Here is a 16,245-nt window from a genome sequence, read left to right as displayed (position 1 = left end):
GAGAGAGAGAGAGAGAGAGAGAGAGAGAGAGAGAGAGAGAGAGCTTTCTTTCATTTTGTTTTGTTTTGGGTATAAGCTATCCAAGAATGTTCAACTACCAAACCAACCACAAGTTGTTTTTGTTAAAAACAACCAGCAAAGAGACATTGTGAAACAGTCAGGACTGGATTTTTTATTTGGTCTTACTTAAGATTTGGTATTAAAATGGTTTGTTTTTTAAGTCAAAGTAATACAGCTTAAGAATAATGTATGTGTTGATTCTGAAAATGGAAGGGATCTCTCACTAGCCTTGTGAAAGAGAAACATCTATTTACATACAAGTTTGGCAGGCATCGAAGCTGGCAAAGGTGTTGGCATGGAGCAAATACTTATCAGAAACTACATCTCTGAGTAGTTAATGAGTGTTTTGGTACATCTGATGTACCACCCAGTAAGTGAATCAGCAATTATTTTAATACTAGCAATGAATTTGTTACAGAAGGCATTTATTCATTGTGCATGCTGTTGTTGAGATGTTATTTTTCAAGGTCTCTCCTTATATGCTGTTTGATTAAATATTTATAAGGAATCTCTCTTCCCTGGCTTTGTTGGTGGGCCTCTCCAGTGTGTTCATGGGAAAACACCAGGTGTTTTAAGAGCATGATGGTTTTCATTGGGAAAGCAAACTGCACTAGACTTTGTCATCATTTCTGCCTCTTGGGGATCTGGAAGTGGTTTAGGAAATGTTTCTGGGTTTGGTGATGCTTGTGTAAGTCGGCCCTGTTCCTGAGCTTTCTTCCTGAGCTTGCTTTCTGTCGAACAACAGTGAATTCAGAATGGTTGGGGTTTCCCACAATCTTCTCTAATCGGAGATTTGTGAACTGCGGTATCTTTGCTTTTGTTTCTTCTGGGCTGATGTTTCATGTTTTAGTCTTTTCGATTAATGTGGAAACCTGGATGTTGTATCAGTAAGTCTGTAGCCGGCAGGGCCTCAGTGTACCTCACCTATCAGTGTTGAAGCTGCCCTGTGGGATCTCTGAGCCCCTCTGTTGAGGTGCCCCAAGTTATGCAAAGCCTTTCATTTTGATTCTTTATTCTTCCATCTCCTCTTTATTGTGAGCAGCCATTCAGTTTCTCCTTCCTGCCCAAGCCTGTCTAGGGGGGAGTGGGGAGAGGAAGAAGGTTTCTAAAGCCACAACAGCTGATTTTAAAACCCAGAATAAAAAAGGAAAATTTAGAGCAATTTACTGAATAAAGAGAGCAAATTGTTCCTGAAAGCTTAGCTTTGCTCAACGCCTGGACCCAATCCTATAGCTGACAGGGCAGCCCAGGGAACTGTCTAAATGAATCCCCAAGGGCAGTGTGCATGTTCTAGTTTGCAAAATCTAAGCGAATAAAAGCCCATTTCTTTCTTCCCTTCTCCTCATCTGAGTTTACTAATGCCGAACACTGGACTTTTAAAATGCTTAACCTCAGAGAGAAAATGGGTCCCAGAGTCAAGGATGATACAGGAACTATGTATGCACTATGGGGTAACTAGAGTTTGTGTTTATAACAACTTACTACATTCTTTGGTGTTTTTGAGACAGGATCTCACTGTGTAGCCCAGGCAGGTCTTGAACTGACAGCAAGCCTCCCGTTTCCATGTCCAGACTGCTGGGAATACAGGTATCACCACACCTGGCTAATTCATTTCATATAAAAAAAAATAAACCAGAACATGCTCAGAAATAAAGAAATGATAATTTCTCACAGAGCTGGAAATGCTATTTACCACGATTTGATCCCTTTACACATGGTATGCATGGAATTATCACACCGGACCTCAGAAATATGTGCAATCACTGTAAGTCAATCAAATAGTGTTTCATACTACTTAAGGAAAGATTGTCTCCTTCCAAATACCAGACTCACTTACAACTTAAATCTTCTCTGGCATTGTAACCACCATATCCTGTAACAGTGTGGTGATATTTTATTGTTGGGTTCTTTCTGGTTGCCAAATCGATGCAAGTAGAGCGTTCTCACTTACATTAAAGAAAGGAGGATACTGCGGTCCTATACTCTGCAGTCAAGGTGAGTTGGGTCTGCTTCATAGGGAGACTCATCACAAGGTACCTGGAGACACATCTCAGGCCTCCTAATGTTCAGAGATGCTTTGCTCAAGATCCTTTATCATTTCGATTTATGAAGGATAAACTAGGCTGTACTTAGTCTAAAAATACCACCATCATTCTTCCAAACCCACCAACTTTCCGAAAGCTTGTGGTCATGATCCTATGATCATTGATGAAACCAAATAGAATCGTGTCCCCTAATTCTTGGGGTTACAAAGAGTCTCCGAACAGTTTTCTGCTGCTTAATGCTGCTAATTTTACATGGTGCTAAGGACCCTCAACATTTTGTGGATGATTGAGGTGGTATGTAGTTTTTCTTTTCTTAATTGAATTTTTGTGCATTTCATAAATGTATTCTGATTGTATTTAGATCCCTTTCCCTGTCTTCTGCATTTCCCTTTAGTTTCCCCCACCAAATTTTCATATACTCTCTCTCTATATATATAGGCCTAGAGAGTCACATTTGTGTCTCCAGGTGTGGGTTTATCTACTGAAGCCTAGTCAACCTACCAAAAGTCTCATGCTTTAAAGAGACTGACTCTCCCCCTCCCAGCAGACATTGGTCGCCAATACTTCCTTGGGTAGGGTTGGGGTTTCTTACCCATTTCCCCATGTCTATGCTGGGATTTTGTCTGGTAGTTTTACTTTTTAAAAAGTATTATTTTATTTTTAATTATATATATATGTGTGTGTGTATGTGTGTGTGTGTGTGTGTGTGTGTGTGTATTGGGTTTATGCATGTAAATGTGGTGCCCATGGAGGTCAGAAGAGGTCCTCCTGGAGCTGGCATTACAGGAAGTTGTGAGCTGTCTGACATGGGTTCTGGGAACTGAACTCAGGGCCTCTGCAAGAGCTGCTGACTGTTTCCCCAGTCCCAATATGTGTTTTTGAGTTTTGTAGTAGACGTATAGAAAGACATTATTTTGTGAGAATATTGAATTTTGGAGGGGATATTTTTTAGTTAATTTTCCCTGCATTTTTAAACATTGCTTCTTAGCTTGCTTCCAAAGACAAATGAATACACTAATTTCTTATTCTTAGCTCATCAATAGTGAAATGCCAATCAAATGTAAATATAATCTGTATGTGCAGCCTTCTTTTGGCTCTGCATTTTGTGATACTAATGAGATGGTTCTGTAGATCTGCATTTTTGGGAACGTAAGGTCTTCATGAGAAGTAATCACATCGTTTGCCTTGGTGGGCATCACAGCTCTCCCAGTTTAGTACCAAAGGGATCTTAACGGTATTAGACTATGATGAGGAACTCTGACATCAGCTTACACATTGAAAGAAGTTGAGCCAAAAGAGGGGAAAAAACGTCTTGCAGAGAACCCAGAAGCTGTTCCAAGAGTGTAGTTACAAGCCATAATCGATTCAAGTCACATCTGTCTTGGAAGCAATAAATCCTGCTTAGGAGAATGTCAAAGGCAAACACATTGCTGCGTATGAAATTCCGCCTCCGAGGAATTCCAGTCTCCCAGTATAATGGGGGTGCCAGAAATGATTGGCAGGTCTGACAACCCATCTTAGAGAAAGCAGCATCTGAGGAGGGTACCTAAGGAGGCCCAGGCTGATGTATTCATGCCTTAAGTGCTTCTTTTAAAGGTGGGGGTGTCTGAATGTGACAGAGAGCATCTATTTGCATTTCATTGACTCTTCAGTCTGCAGGCCCCCAATTCAATGAAGTATCCTATTCAGATGGCTTGAAGCTTCCAGAGAGCTCTGGCTAAACCTGAAATGCCAACTCAGCCTCATAAGTGATTAGATTCATAACACCAAAGAGGAAATTCTTTCTGGGAAAGATTAATTCTTTTCCTTGAACTGTTTGACGCTGCATGCTAAAAGGGGCAGATTGCATCCAATTAAATCTCCCATTGGCAGCTCTGCCCCCCTCCCACCAAAGGCCTTGGGTCATTGTTTATTAAAGGAGAAGCTACTCTTGGGAAAATAGGAAGGTGGCTGGGTGGTTTGAAGTTCCTTTGACTGGTCAAGGGGTAGAGCACAGCTGAAGCAGGATCTATATTTTGCTGCCCAAGCAGATAGCTACCTCGATTAAAACTTGTCCTGAGGCTTGAAGGGGACTTATTTTAAGAGGGAATGTGCCAAGGGACATCCCCTTCCTGTAGGGCCTTGTCTAGGAATGAAGCAAGTATGCCTTTCAAAATAAAAGCAAACCACACCCCTGACTTCTGTAAGCAAGTTTGTACTTAAGGCCTGACCAAAACTGTTTTAGCTACTTTTCCGGTGCTATGATAAAACACCCTGACTAAGGCAACTTAAGAGAGAAGTTTCTTTCGACTGACAGGGATACCGTCTGTTAGTTTCCTGGCAGGCTTCTAAAATGGCAGCATAGCTCGCATTTTTTTTTTTTTTTCATTCTAATTCTAAGTTTATTCAACACAATTCCTTCATGCTACACAAAGTACAAACACAGCCTTATCTAAAATGCTACCAAGTTACAAAACTAAAAAAACAAATTTTATAGTGCTGACTGTACAATAGAAGAAAAAAAGCAGTATACATGTTGCCTGCAATTTAACCTGCAAGACTAAGAATGGCAGGTGAAATGGGGGCTCGCATATTCTAAAAGGGTGGGTTCGAGCTTATCCCTGGGCAAGTCCGGCTCCTTCTTGGGAGACCAACCAATCCTGAGCTGAACTGCCCAGCCTACGTCATGGAAAGTCACCCAATCACCTGACTACCTATAAAAGACATCTGGCTTCCCCTGCTGGCTGCTGTTTCTCAGTTGCTGTCTCCCTGCTCAGCGATCTGTTTGCTCTCAAATAAACTGCTGCCCCTCCCCCTATGGAGTTGCCTGGTTGGTGGTCTTGGCTGTCCCCACTTCCATACACGTCCATCAAGGTGGGGAAGGCATGGTGGTAGGTGCTCGAGGTCAGCCAGTCCCATGCATTGACAGTCCAAGAGGAGAGAGCGAACAGGAAGTGGAGGTGGGCTGCAAAACCTCAAAGCCCAGCCCCTTGGCCCACATCCTCCAGCAGGGCTCCGCCTCCTAATGGTTCCACAACTTCCCCAAAGAGCACCACCAGATGGGGACCAAGTGTTGAAATACATGAGCGCAAGGAGGACGTTGCACATTCAAATGATAACAAAAGCCAAGTGTCTGTGGGAAAACAGCAAATTGTGCTGTAACCTTGGGTTTGCTCTTTCCTCCTTCCATCCTCCTCTCTCTTCTCCCTTCTTTATCGTCCCCTCCCCCCACCACCCAGCTCGCTTCCTTCCCTCCTATTGCCCCTCCACTTTTCTGTCTCTCCCCCATCCCCTGCCTCCTTTTCTTTTAATGGGAAGATCAGGATTACACCCCACCTCTCCCTTCCTTTCCCTTCGCGTCTCTCTTTCCATCAGTCTGCCTTTCTGCTATTTGTGCTGAAGCATGTGTGCCAAAGCTTTGTGTGTTCCTTGCCAAGCGAGAGCAACATAGCAAGAGGCAGTGGGGTGATGAGCAGGAGGCAAGCCTGGCAGGCGGGGGACAGGTTGGAGAACGCTGCCAGGATCTGGAATGGAATATGGTTTGGGTGGCTTGGTTTTTCTTTTTCTCCTTTCTGAGAGACTTCTTTAGAAAACTATGCTGGAGGGTTAGGCTGTCTGATTGGTTTCTGGCAAACTCAGGCAGAGCTAACAAGACTAAATCAGCAAGTGGAACTGTCTGTGCTCACTGTAGACTGGCCTCAGATGGAGAAGGATGGGTTTGGACCAGAGCAAACATTGGCTCCTGCAAATGCACAGGTTTAGCCCCACCAGCTGCCATCCCCTTACAGAGAGGAGACCTTGGGAAGTTGGGCCGTGCGTGTCACAGAGGCAACCTTCAATTTGACTATCCCTGCTTCTAGCACTTTCCATCCCTCTGAGCGCTGTCTTTTGTCAATATTATGGTCAGAGAAGACCCTGTGGTTGTTACTACTACAGTTATCTAGGCTCTTGAGCCGCAGCTGGCTTCACAGTTGTGCCTGGGAACATGACCATGTTGATAACCCCAGAGAGTGTCTTCTGTTTGAGCTGCAGAAACTGCGAAAAAGAAAGCGTCTGACCTATAAGGTCACAGACACTGGCTGCAGCTGGGAGAAGCCACCTGTCAGTCAGTTTTCTTACTACCTTTTGAAATGAGACGCCACTGTGGAGGAAGGACTAGAAATCTCTCCCTAGGTTGTAGAAAGCTGGGGGGAAACTGACATTAGAACAAGGACAAGGGGCTGGGGAGATAGCTCAGTGGGTAGAGGGCTTGCACATCTGTAATCCCGGTGCTCCTTTGATGAGATGGGACGCAGAGGGAGGAGAGTCCCTGGATTCATGGGCCTGCTACCCTGGAATGTGGCAGTGAACAATGAAAAGGTCCCGGTCTGGCATGCACGAGGCCCATGTAAGTGCAAGCCAGACAGAATCCCAACATGGAAGTGGGGAGATGGGGAGGAGAGCCCAGCTCTAGCTGAAGAATTACTGGCAACTGGTGGCTGCTGGGAGAGGGAAAGTCAGTTTTCTTAAGGGTATGATACCGGATAGATTGACCAGGCTTCAGTGGATGGACCCACACCAAAGGGTATTTGGGGACACAGGTTTTACTAGGTAAGTCTTCATATACATATACATATACACATATACATACATATACATATATACATATACGTATACATATAATACACATTAAATTACGCAGGGAATACTGAAGGGGGTTCAGGGTACAGATAGGGGAGGTGTCCTACTTTGTTACTTCACTGCTGTGACAAAACACTCTGACCATTATGAACTTGGGAGGAAAGGGTTTATTCAGCTTACATCTCCCAGGTCACAGTTCATCAGGGAGCCCAAGTTAGGAACTCAGGGCAGGAACCTGGAGGCAGGAGCTGGAGCACAGGCCATGGAGGAACACTGCTTACTGACTTGCTCCCCTGGCCCCTGCTCAGCCTGCTTTCTTATGCAACACAGGCCCACCTGCCCAGGGGTGGCACCACCCACAGTGGGCTGGGCCCTCCCACATGACTCAACAATCAAGAAGGTGCCCCACAGACATGGCCACAGGTCAGTCCAATAGAAGCAATTCCCCAATTGAGGCTCCCTCAACCCAGGTGTGTCAAGTTGACACTAAAGCTATCCAGCACAGGAGGGGTAGCTAAATATGATCAAAATATACTGTATGAAATTTTCAAAAATTGAATTTAAAAATTCCTGTCTTTAACAAGGTAGAAAGCAAGGACTGACACATAGGATAGTCCTCTGACCCCTCCACATGCTATGGCATGCATGAACATGCATATGTATGCACATACATATGCACACACATACATACACAGGCACACACATGTGCACACACAGGCACACAAACACATGCACATATATATGCACATGCACACACACATGCATACACACGAATAAGGGCAAGCAGACAGATGTTCACACACCCTCTAAATTACCCTGGGCTATTATTTAAGTCTATATGTCCCATTGAACTTCTACCTCTTAAAGGTCATAGGAGAAAAAGAACACTTAAACGGATACTGAAGGATTTAGTGCCCTGAACTACAAAGCTCCAGAGATAATCTGGTTATTCAGATGAGCCTCGGCTCATCCCCTCCAGCAATCCATGAGCTCCGTGACCCAGGCTTCCCCTCTGCCTCTGAGAAAAGCAGGTCTCACTTTCAGTTCTCAGAGACAGAAACTATAAAAGCAGCAAGTGTGATGCTTGCAAGCTTCCTGTAAGGAAATTTGGATCTTTTACAGTTATCTGTGTGTGTGTAGAAGCCATCTACCTTGGCTTTTTGCTTGTGTTTGTTTTTTGAGACAGGGGCTCTCACTGGGACCAGGCTCACCTATTTGGTAGACAGCCTGTGAGCCTCCGGGGTTCCTCTTCATCCCAAGCATGTGCCACTCAGCTTTCTATGTGGGATGAATCTCAGGTCCTCATGCTCGCATGGCAAGCACTTTACTGACTTAGTCATCTCTGCAGTCCCTTCAAGTAATTAAATAAACTAATTAAATTTTAACCTGTAGGCATCGTCAAGCATAGATGCCATCCCATCAGTCCCAGAACACTCTGCCGCCACCCTCAGTGTTCAGAGGAAGTGGAGGGTGAGTCACTCCTCTTTCAAGCTTGTATTTAGGTGTTCTTTTTGAAGTGAACGGTGGAAAGGTAGTCTCTGAGATCTCTAGCACCATCGTACAATCTGTAAGATAGAACTTAGGGGACATGTTCTAATTTCATTTCTGTTACTGCAATAAAATGCCTGGACAAAAAAAAAACACTTAGGGGAGAAAGGGATTTATTTTGGCTTATCATTTTAGCTCACAGTCCATCATTGTGGGGAAGTTAAGGCAGGAATTTCAACCAGCTAGTCACATCACATCCACAGTCAAGAGTAGAGAGAGAATGTACCATGTTCGCCTTCTGGCTAGTGCTCAGCTCCAGTTCTCCTTCGCACAGTACAGCACCCCTTCCCTAGGTAATGGTGCCATTCACAGTGGACTGAATTGTCCCACATCAATCAACTTAATCATGAAAATTCCCCACAGGCCAAGTCATTATAGACAATCCCTCACTCTTCCCTGATGAGTCTACATTGTGTCAAGTTGACAATTAACTCAAAGTTATTTCAGTGTTTGTTATGCAAAAATATAGGTCAAAGCTGGGAATGAGATTCAAGAGGTAGACTCTTGTCTGATGCTGTATTCTGTTTTTTACTTGTTATTTTAATTTTATTTTATGTGTATGAGTGTATTACCTACATGTATGTAAGTGCACCGTGTTGTGCAATGCCTGTGGAGGTCAGAAAAGGGCATCAGAGGCCCTGGAACTGGAGTTACAGATGGTTGTTAGCTGCCATATGAGTGCTGGGAATCGAACCTGAGTCAGTGCTCTTAACCCCTGAGCCATCTCTCCAGGCCCTGCTCCTGTATTCTAAAGAAGAGGAACAGTACTTAGGCTGAATCCTACGAATGCAGTAGTCTGGCAAGTGATCCTTGCTTCCAGGGAGCCACAGTGAACTGAAAGGCAGATAGTGCAGAGAGCTGACACAGGAATGGATTCATGGAAGGAAGGGGCAAATGGAGCAACTCTTAGAAAGAGTAAGAGGGAGATGGCTCAGTGGGTATCGAACTTGTTACACAGGCATAGGACCTGAGTTCAAATCCCCAGGACCCACAGAAAGAAGGATCTAGTAGCAATCTCAGCTCTGCTGTAGATAGATGGAATGCAGAGACAGGGGACTCTCTGGCAGCTCATGAGCTAGTTAGCCTGGTGTGTCCAGTAGCAAACAACAAGGGACTCTGCTTCTAGCAAGGGGGGTGATCGACACCAAAAGTTGTCCTCTGGCCTCCATATGTATGCTGTGGCATGCATACAGCTGTAGTCGCCTGCATGAACATGTCCACATACATATAAAATTAAAACAAAAAGTTTAGGGAGCACATCTGAGAGAAGGCAGGAAGAGGGGGTCATGAGCGGTTGGCATGGATCAGCTCCAGCCACTTTCTCTCTGTATCATTTTGATCAACATTCATCCTTAGAGGAGTCCCAATGGCCTTTCTTAGGTGGTCTAGCCCTCCTCCTCCTTTGCCACGCTTCAGGCCAATGGATGGTCTTACTAAGACTGAATGCGGGTACTGGAAATATTATAATATTATCACAAGAAGAAGGTGTGGATGCTGGGCAGATGCCACCTCAGGTAGAGGCAACCACCAGAAAGAAGCTGGCCATGCATACTGCATGTGTGGACTCTGCTGTGCCCCAGAACTCTGCTTGGCTCTGCTGTAGGCTCAGAGCGGGGCTGAACACTGTCCCCTACTTCACACCCGGGGACTGTATTATCTGCTCTGTGTTGCAATAACAAAACACTGGATGTTGGGAAATGCATCAAGATAGAAAACTTATTTGGCTCATGAGTCTAGTGGCTAGAAAGTCCAGACAGCATGGTGCTGGTGTGTGTTTAGGCTACAACATGCCTAAGAAACAGAAAGGGCCCAAACTCTTGCATACAGGAAGGATTGCGCACACGAGGTGATTTTGCTTTATAATAACCTGTCTCAAAAGAACTAATCTGTTTCCACAAGAGTGATAAAATCCAGAACAGCTTGATGCATCTATGAAGATGGAGCTCCCAGGGTCTAACCACCCTCTGTCTGTCAGGGCCTACCTTTTTTTTCAGTGCTCATGATAAAACTATTGGCTTCCTGCTTGCTTGGCAAGTGTCTGTTATTAAGCCCCACTCACGGCCCTTAGTCCTTTTTGAGACAGGTTCTTGCTAAGATCCAGGCTGGACTGGATCTCTTCATCTCCCTCCCGATTCCACCTCCCATGGGCTGGGATCACCCGCATGCACCACCATACCCAGCTTGGGTCCCATTTCTTAAAAGTTTCAACACCTCAAGACCACCACTCGGGGAGGGGACAGCAAGATTGCAGCACACAGACCACTGGGGGTAAACAGCATCTCAACAAGGCAAAACTGAAGATCTAGAGGGAAATAAAAACACATGGTGATGTGGTTGTGCTCTGCAAAGGCTGATACTGGACTGTGGATTCTTGGAGAAAGACCCAGGTGATGTTTGCAGATTGCTTTTCTGTTTACATAGTTGTTATCAGCATTTTCATATAAATTTTTCCCTCTCGGTCAATGGGAAATACAGAAGGCTGAGCAATATTGTCTCTATTTTGAAAACTAGTTACTAAGTTTCACTAAAATAGCCCATTTTAGTATTATTCTATCTGGCCCATCATAAAGCAAGCACATTTGATTTCCTACTTGAAAGTGGTTACCCTGTGAGATTTTGCTACCTGAGGGGTTATTAAATAGAGAGAAAGGAACTTTGTAACTTAGAGAGAAAACAAAATTAAAACCTAGCTTCAGGGATAAATACCACACACAACTTAAAATGTTCTGACAATTTTATGTAAGAGGGAAGGCATTCCTAAGGCTAAACACTACACTCTCAGACCCCAAGGAGGTTTAGGGTTCCAAGAATGCAATTTTCCAAACTATCCAAGGAGAAGTTAAAGGGCACTGTGGGTTTTCATCCCCACTACTCAAGGTTCCCATCATATATGTTGTCACGTTAGCCAATGTTTTCCCAAATAACATCCAATTCCAGCATGACCCTTTAAGGGGGGATTTGACCTTTTGTCTTGCCACACAGTGTTAACATCCACAAAGTTCACACTTGAGAACTATGCAATAGTTATAAAAATGTTGCAAAACTCAGCTCATGCTGTTTTAAGTAAGTTTACCATTTTGTGTTGGACTACAATTCTTAGCTTACCTTAGGTTGAATGGGTTCCAGACCATGGACTGGACATGGCTACGTGGATGGTCTCAGCTAAGAGGAGAGGAGAAAAATTCACCTCCACCTTCCAGGGGACTTTTGCAATATTTGGAGATGTTTATGGTTTTCTGACTGATGATGATTAGAGAATGTGATGGTTAGCTCTGATTGTCAACTTGACACAATCTAGACTCACCTGGGAAGAATCTCAATGGGAGATGCTCTACATTGGGTTGGCCTGTGGGCCTGTCTGTGGGGGATTGTCTTAATTATGTTAATTGATGTAAAAGACTCAGCCCGCTGTTGGTAGCACCATTCCATAAGCATAGGGTCCTGAATTGTATAAAAGTGAAGAAATCATGGCTGGAGACATGGTTCAGCAGTTAAGAACAGCTGCTGCTATTGCAGAGGACTCTCGTTTCATTCCAGTACCCATGTCTGGCATCTGACAACCACCTTAACTCCAACTCTAAGGGATCTGACACCCTCTTTTGTACATACATGTAGAATACACTCACACAGACCAAAAACATACACATAAGTAAAAATAATAACATTTTTAAAAGAGTGGAGAAATTGAATCAGGCAGTAGAGTAGGTACATGCAGTTATTTTTCCCCACTCTTGACTGTGCTTGAACTGTGAGGTCTCTTCCTCCATGGCATCCCCACCATGGTGACCTACAGTCTAGAGCTGTGAAGTCTCTTCCTCCATGGCATCCCCACCATGGTGACCTACAGTCTAGAGCTGTGAAGTCTCTTCCTCCATGACACCCCCACCATGGTGACCTACAGTCTAGAGCTGTGAGGTCTCTTCCTCCATGTCATCCCCACGATGATGAACTACAGTCTGGAACTGTGAGGTCTCTTCCTCCATGACACCCCCACCATGGTGAACTACAGTCTGGAACTGTGAGGTCTCTTCCTCCATGTCACCCCCACGATGATGAACTACAGTCTGGAACTGTGAGGTCTCTTCATCCATGTCACCCCCACCATGATGAACTACAATCTGGAACTGTGAGGTCTCTTCTTCCATGTCACCCCCATGATGATGAACTACAGTCTGGAACTGTGAGGTCTCTTCCTCCATGACACCCCCACCATGGTGAACTACAATCTAGATACGTGAGTTAAAATGAACCCTTTCTCCCTCAAGTTGCTTCTTGTCAAGGTATTTTATCACAGAAACATAAATGAAACTAGGGCAGGGTTCATGGTGGTATTGACATCTTTTTAGAATGATTTTATTTACTTTTCTTGAGGCAGGGTCTCTCTGTAGCCCCAGCAGGCCTGGAACTTACTATGTAGACCAGGCTGGTCTTGATTTCTAGGATATATGCCTGCCTCTGCCTCCTGAGTGCTAGGATTAAAGGTGTACACTACCATGCCCAGCATGATTTATTTCATTTTTAATTGCATGCATGCGTGTGGGGGTGTATGTGCACGCACGCATGTGAGCACAGTGCCCATGGAAGCCAGAAGAGAGTGTTAGATCTCCTTGAATCTGGAGTTTCAGGTGGTTATGAGATGCCCCACCTGGGTGCTGGGAACCAAACTTAGTCCTCTGCAAGAGCAGTGTGCACTCTTAGCCACTGAGCCATTCTCCAGATCTGGGATTGACATTTTAAGGAAAGAGACCAAGGATATTACTAGACTTTCTACAATACGCAGAACAGCCTCACCTAGCAAACAATTATTCAGTCACAGATCCCATAGTGTCAAGGGTGGAAAATCCTGTTCTAGAAGCAATGTTTACATTTTAATTACATATGGAAATCTTCCAGTTGCAAGGTCCTTTTCCACCGAAGCCCCACAATTAATCACAAATGCTCCTCACAGCATATCTTAGCTATCCACTGAGTGTCTGCAGTGTTCTAAGCACTGTGCTGGACTGTGGGAAACCACAGTCCAAAGCAATGACCTTGTCTCCAGCATCCTGTGTTTTCATGGAGGAGGTTGGTGTACATTTGAAAACAATCAGTTATAATGGTTTGCATACTGTCTCAAAGGTGTGTTAGGAACTAAGATAAGGAGAAAGACCTTCTCCTCACATTTCACCTGAGATCTGAGAAGCACGTGTATATTTGTGTGTGTTTGTGTATGTTTATGTGTTTGTGTACATGTTTATGTGTTTGTGTGCATGTTTGTATGATTATTTATATATGAGTTTATGTGTTTGTGTTTATGTAATTGTGTGCATGTCTATGTGTGTATGTGTTGTATGTGTTTATGTTTATGTGTTTCTGTGTATCTTTGTATGTGTTTGTGTTAATGTGTGCTTAGGTTTTTGTGCCTATTTGGGTATGTTTGTGTCTATGTATGTTTTGTGTGTGTTTGTGCTTGTATATGTGTGTGTGAGAGAGAGCTCTTCTCAAGTTTTATTACATGTATTTGTACTTTAATTTAGCCATCTTTTTAGTATTACCCCATGAGGTAACTGAAAATAGATCCCCCGAGATGGTGCAAAAGATCTATGCAAATTACTTGTTCTAGAAATTTGCATTTAATTTACAGACTATAAAAATTCCAACTGGCCCCTCAGGAGTAGGAGGCCTTTTAATCCTTTGCCCACTGGCATCCACAGAGGAGACAGGCTTGTATTCATTTCTGGTTAAATGCATGGACAGGCAGACGTTGAAGGAGGCTGGAAGGCTGGAGAAAGTTGTCTGAACTCCATGAGACCCAGAGTCAGATGGACGCAGGCAAAACAAGAGAAATGCCTAGTTAGTTTGGATAAGAAAATGGAGAAACAGCAGCTGTAGTGCCTTGGATGAGGAGATGCAGAATCTGGCTGGCCCACAACACTCCATTAGGTCCCCATGTTATTAGCTTCATGGAGCCACACTGGGCAAGACATGGCTACCTTGGCAGCATGCACTCTGGAAATGTAAATAGAAATAATTAGAAAGGTGATTTCATTGCCAATATCTTCCCCAACATAGTGGAATTCAATATCAGACTTTTAAAAGCATCAGCTGTTTGGTATTATTTTTATGTGTACCTCCTGTCCATTAATCAGATGATAGCATGCTGAATATGTACCATATAATTATAACCTTAAAATAACTTACACTTAGAATAGTAATTCTTTTATTGAATTTATTTATTTATTTATTTGCTTATTTATTTATTTAGAATATGTGGTCAGAGGACAATTTGCAAGAGTCAGTTCTCTCCTTCTACTTGTAGGACCTGGGGATTAAACTCAGGTCATCAGTCTTGGCAGCAAGTGCCTTTACCCACTGAGCCATCTTGCCTGCCCCACACAGTAATTTTTAAACCGAGCTCACAGGGCCTTCTACTCATGTTAAACTCAAACAGTCCCATCGAGTAGCCAGGTACATTAAGCCTTGACTTTCCTGAGTATCATTTAACCAGTATTCAATCTGATATTAGACAGGAGAGTAGACCCAGCCAGTGTTAACTCAAGCCAGTGTGCCACATTCCTTTGCTCTCCTGTCTCTGACCAAACCACACTTAAAAGAAGTTCTATAACAGTGAGATGGTGTGTTTCCTATTCTAAGTGCTTACTTATTTCTCTTAACCCTGAAATAACTTACACTTAGAACAGTAATTCTTTTATTGAATTTATTTATTTATTTATTTAGAATGTGTGGTCAGAGGACAATTTGCAAGAGTCAGTTCTTTGCAAGCAAAGTCACTCACTTGGGTCCTTTAATAGCCAAGATGCTTGCTTTCTGAATGGCTGTTCTTGTACTGAATTAGTGATCTAAGCATAATGCTTGTTTTTTCTTCCTCCAAATTATAAAACAAAGAGAAGGACCTCATGATAAAGTTGACAGGGAGAATCATAGCATGGGTTTGTATCAGTTAGTTACTGCTGTATAACAAACCATCCTGGAATGCAATAGCTTTAAACACAGCTAACTCTTGATCAACTGGTGATTCTTCTTAGAGGGATAGGCATGGCTGATCTTGATTGGTCTTGCTCATACATTTCTAAGTTCAGCAGCCTGACTGGGCTAATGGAGCCTCAGCTATTGTGACCCACTCCTCCATGTACTCTCATACCCCTGTAGCAGGCTGACTCCAGAGTATTTTTATAGTGATGATGGGGGTCCATTGGAAGAAAGGACAAACAAAGCCATCATGTTTACAACCTGTATCATTTACCCTTTTCTGTTTCTATGATGGAATACCCTGATTTTAAAAAATAACTTAGGGGAAAAAAGGTCTATTTTGGCTTGTAGTTCCAGAGGGATACAGTCCATCATTGTGGGCAAAGCACAGAACCAGGAGCATCAGGCTGACCTGGCAGCCAGGAAGCAAACAGACCTCATTTTATCTGTATACAGGAAGCAGAGATGGAGAACAGGAAGGGAGGCCAGGTTATAAAACCCCAAAGCATGCCCCAGGTTATGTACCCCCCCACAACAAGGATCTACCTCTGTAATCTTCCCAAACAGCACCACCAGTTAGAGACTAAGTATGCAAACGCAGGAGCCTATGGCAGAACATTTCACTTTATTTTTATTTTAAAAATTAATTTATTTGATGTATATATCTTCTATGTATGCTCACAAGTGTGTAAGTATGTTAATCATGTGCATGTGTGTGCAGAGGCCAGAGTAGAGTGACGACTGTCCTGTTATGTCACTGTCTGCCTTCTTCTTTAGAGGCGGGGTCTCTCCCTGAACCTGGAGCTCATGTGTTTTGACTAGCTGGCGGTTTCCAAGCCCCAGCCATCCTCCTGTCCACATCCCACAGTGCTAGTGTTACAGGAACGATGCACACAGCCATGCCTGGTTGGCCTTTTACATTGGTGCTGAGATCTGAACTCGGCACTCTTATGAATCAAGGTCTTTTACCCACTGAGCCATCTCTCCACACACTAGCACCTTTATTTGTGTCAAGTTTCTTTCT

The 16,245-nt window shown here is 43.7% G+C and overlaps 1 long non-coding RNA gene across 1 annotated transcript in view; it reads left to right on the top strand.

Moving 5' to 3' along the window:
• LOC115068106 overlaps positions 1–16,245 on the top strand; it is a 202,369-nt gene that overhangs the window by 559 nt on the left and 185,565 nt on the right. The window lies entirely within an intron of this gene.

Source organism: Nannospalax galili, unplaced genomic scaffold, assembly GCF_000622305.1.
Source record: "Nannospalax galili isolate Female #2095 unplaced genomic scaffold, S.galili_v1.0 scaffold1028, whole genome shotgun sequence".
Taxonomy (NCBI): domain Eukaryota; kingdom Metazoa; phylum Chordata; class Mammalia; order Rodentia; family Spalacidae; genus Nannospalax; species Nannospalax galili.
The sequence above is the reverse complement of the archived record's forward strand: the minus strand, read 5'-3'. Positions and strand labels throughout refer to the sequence as shown.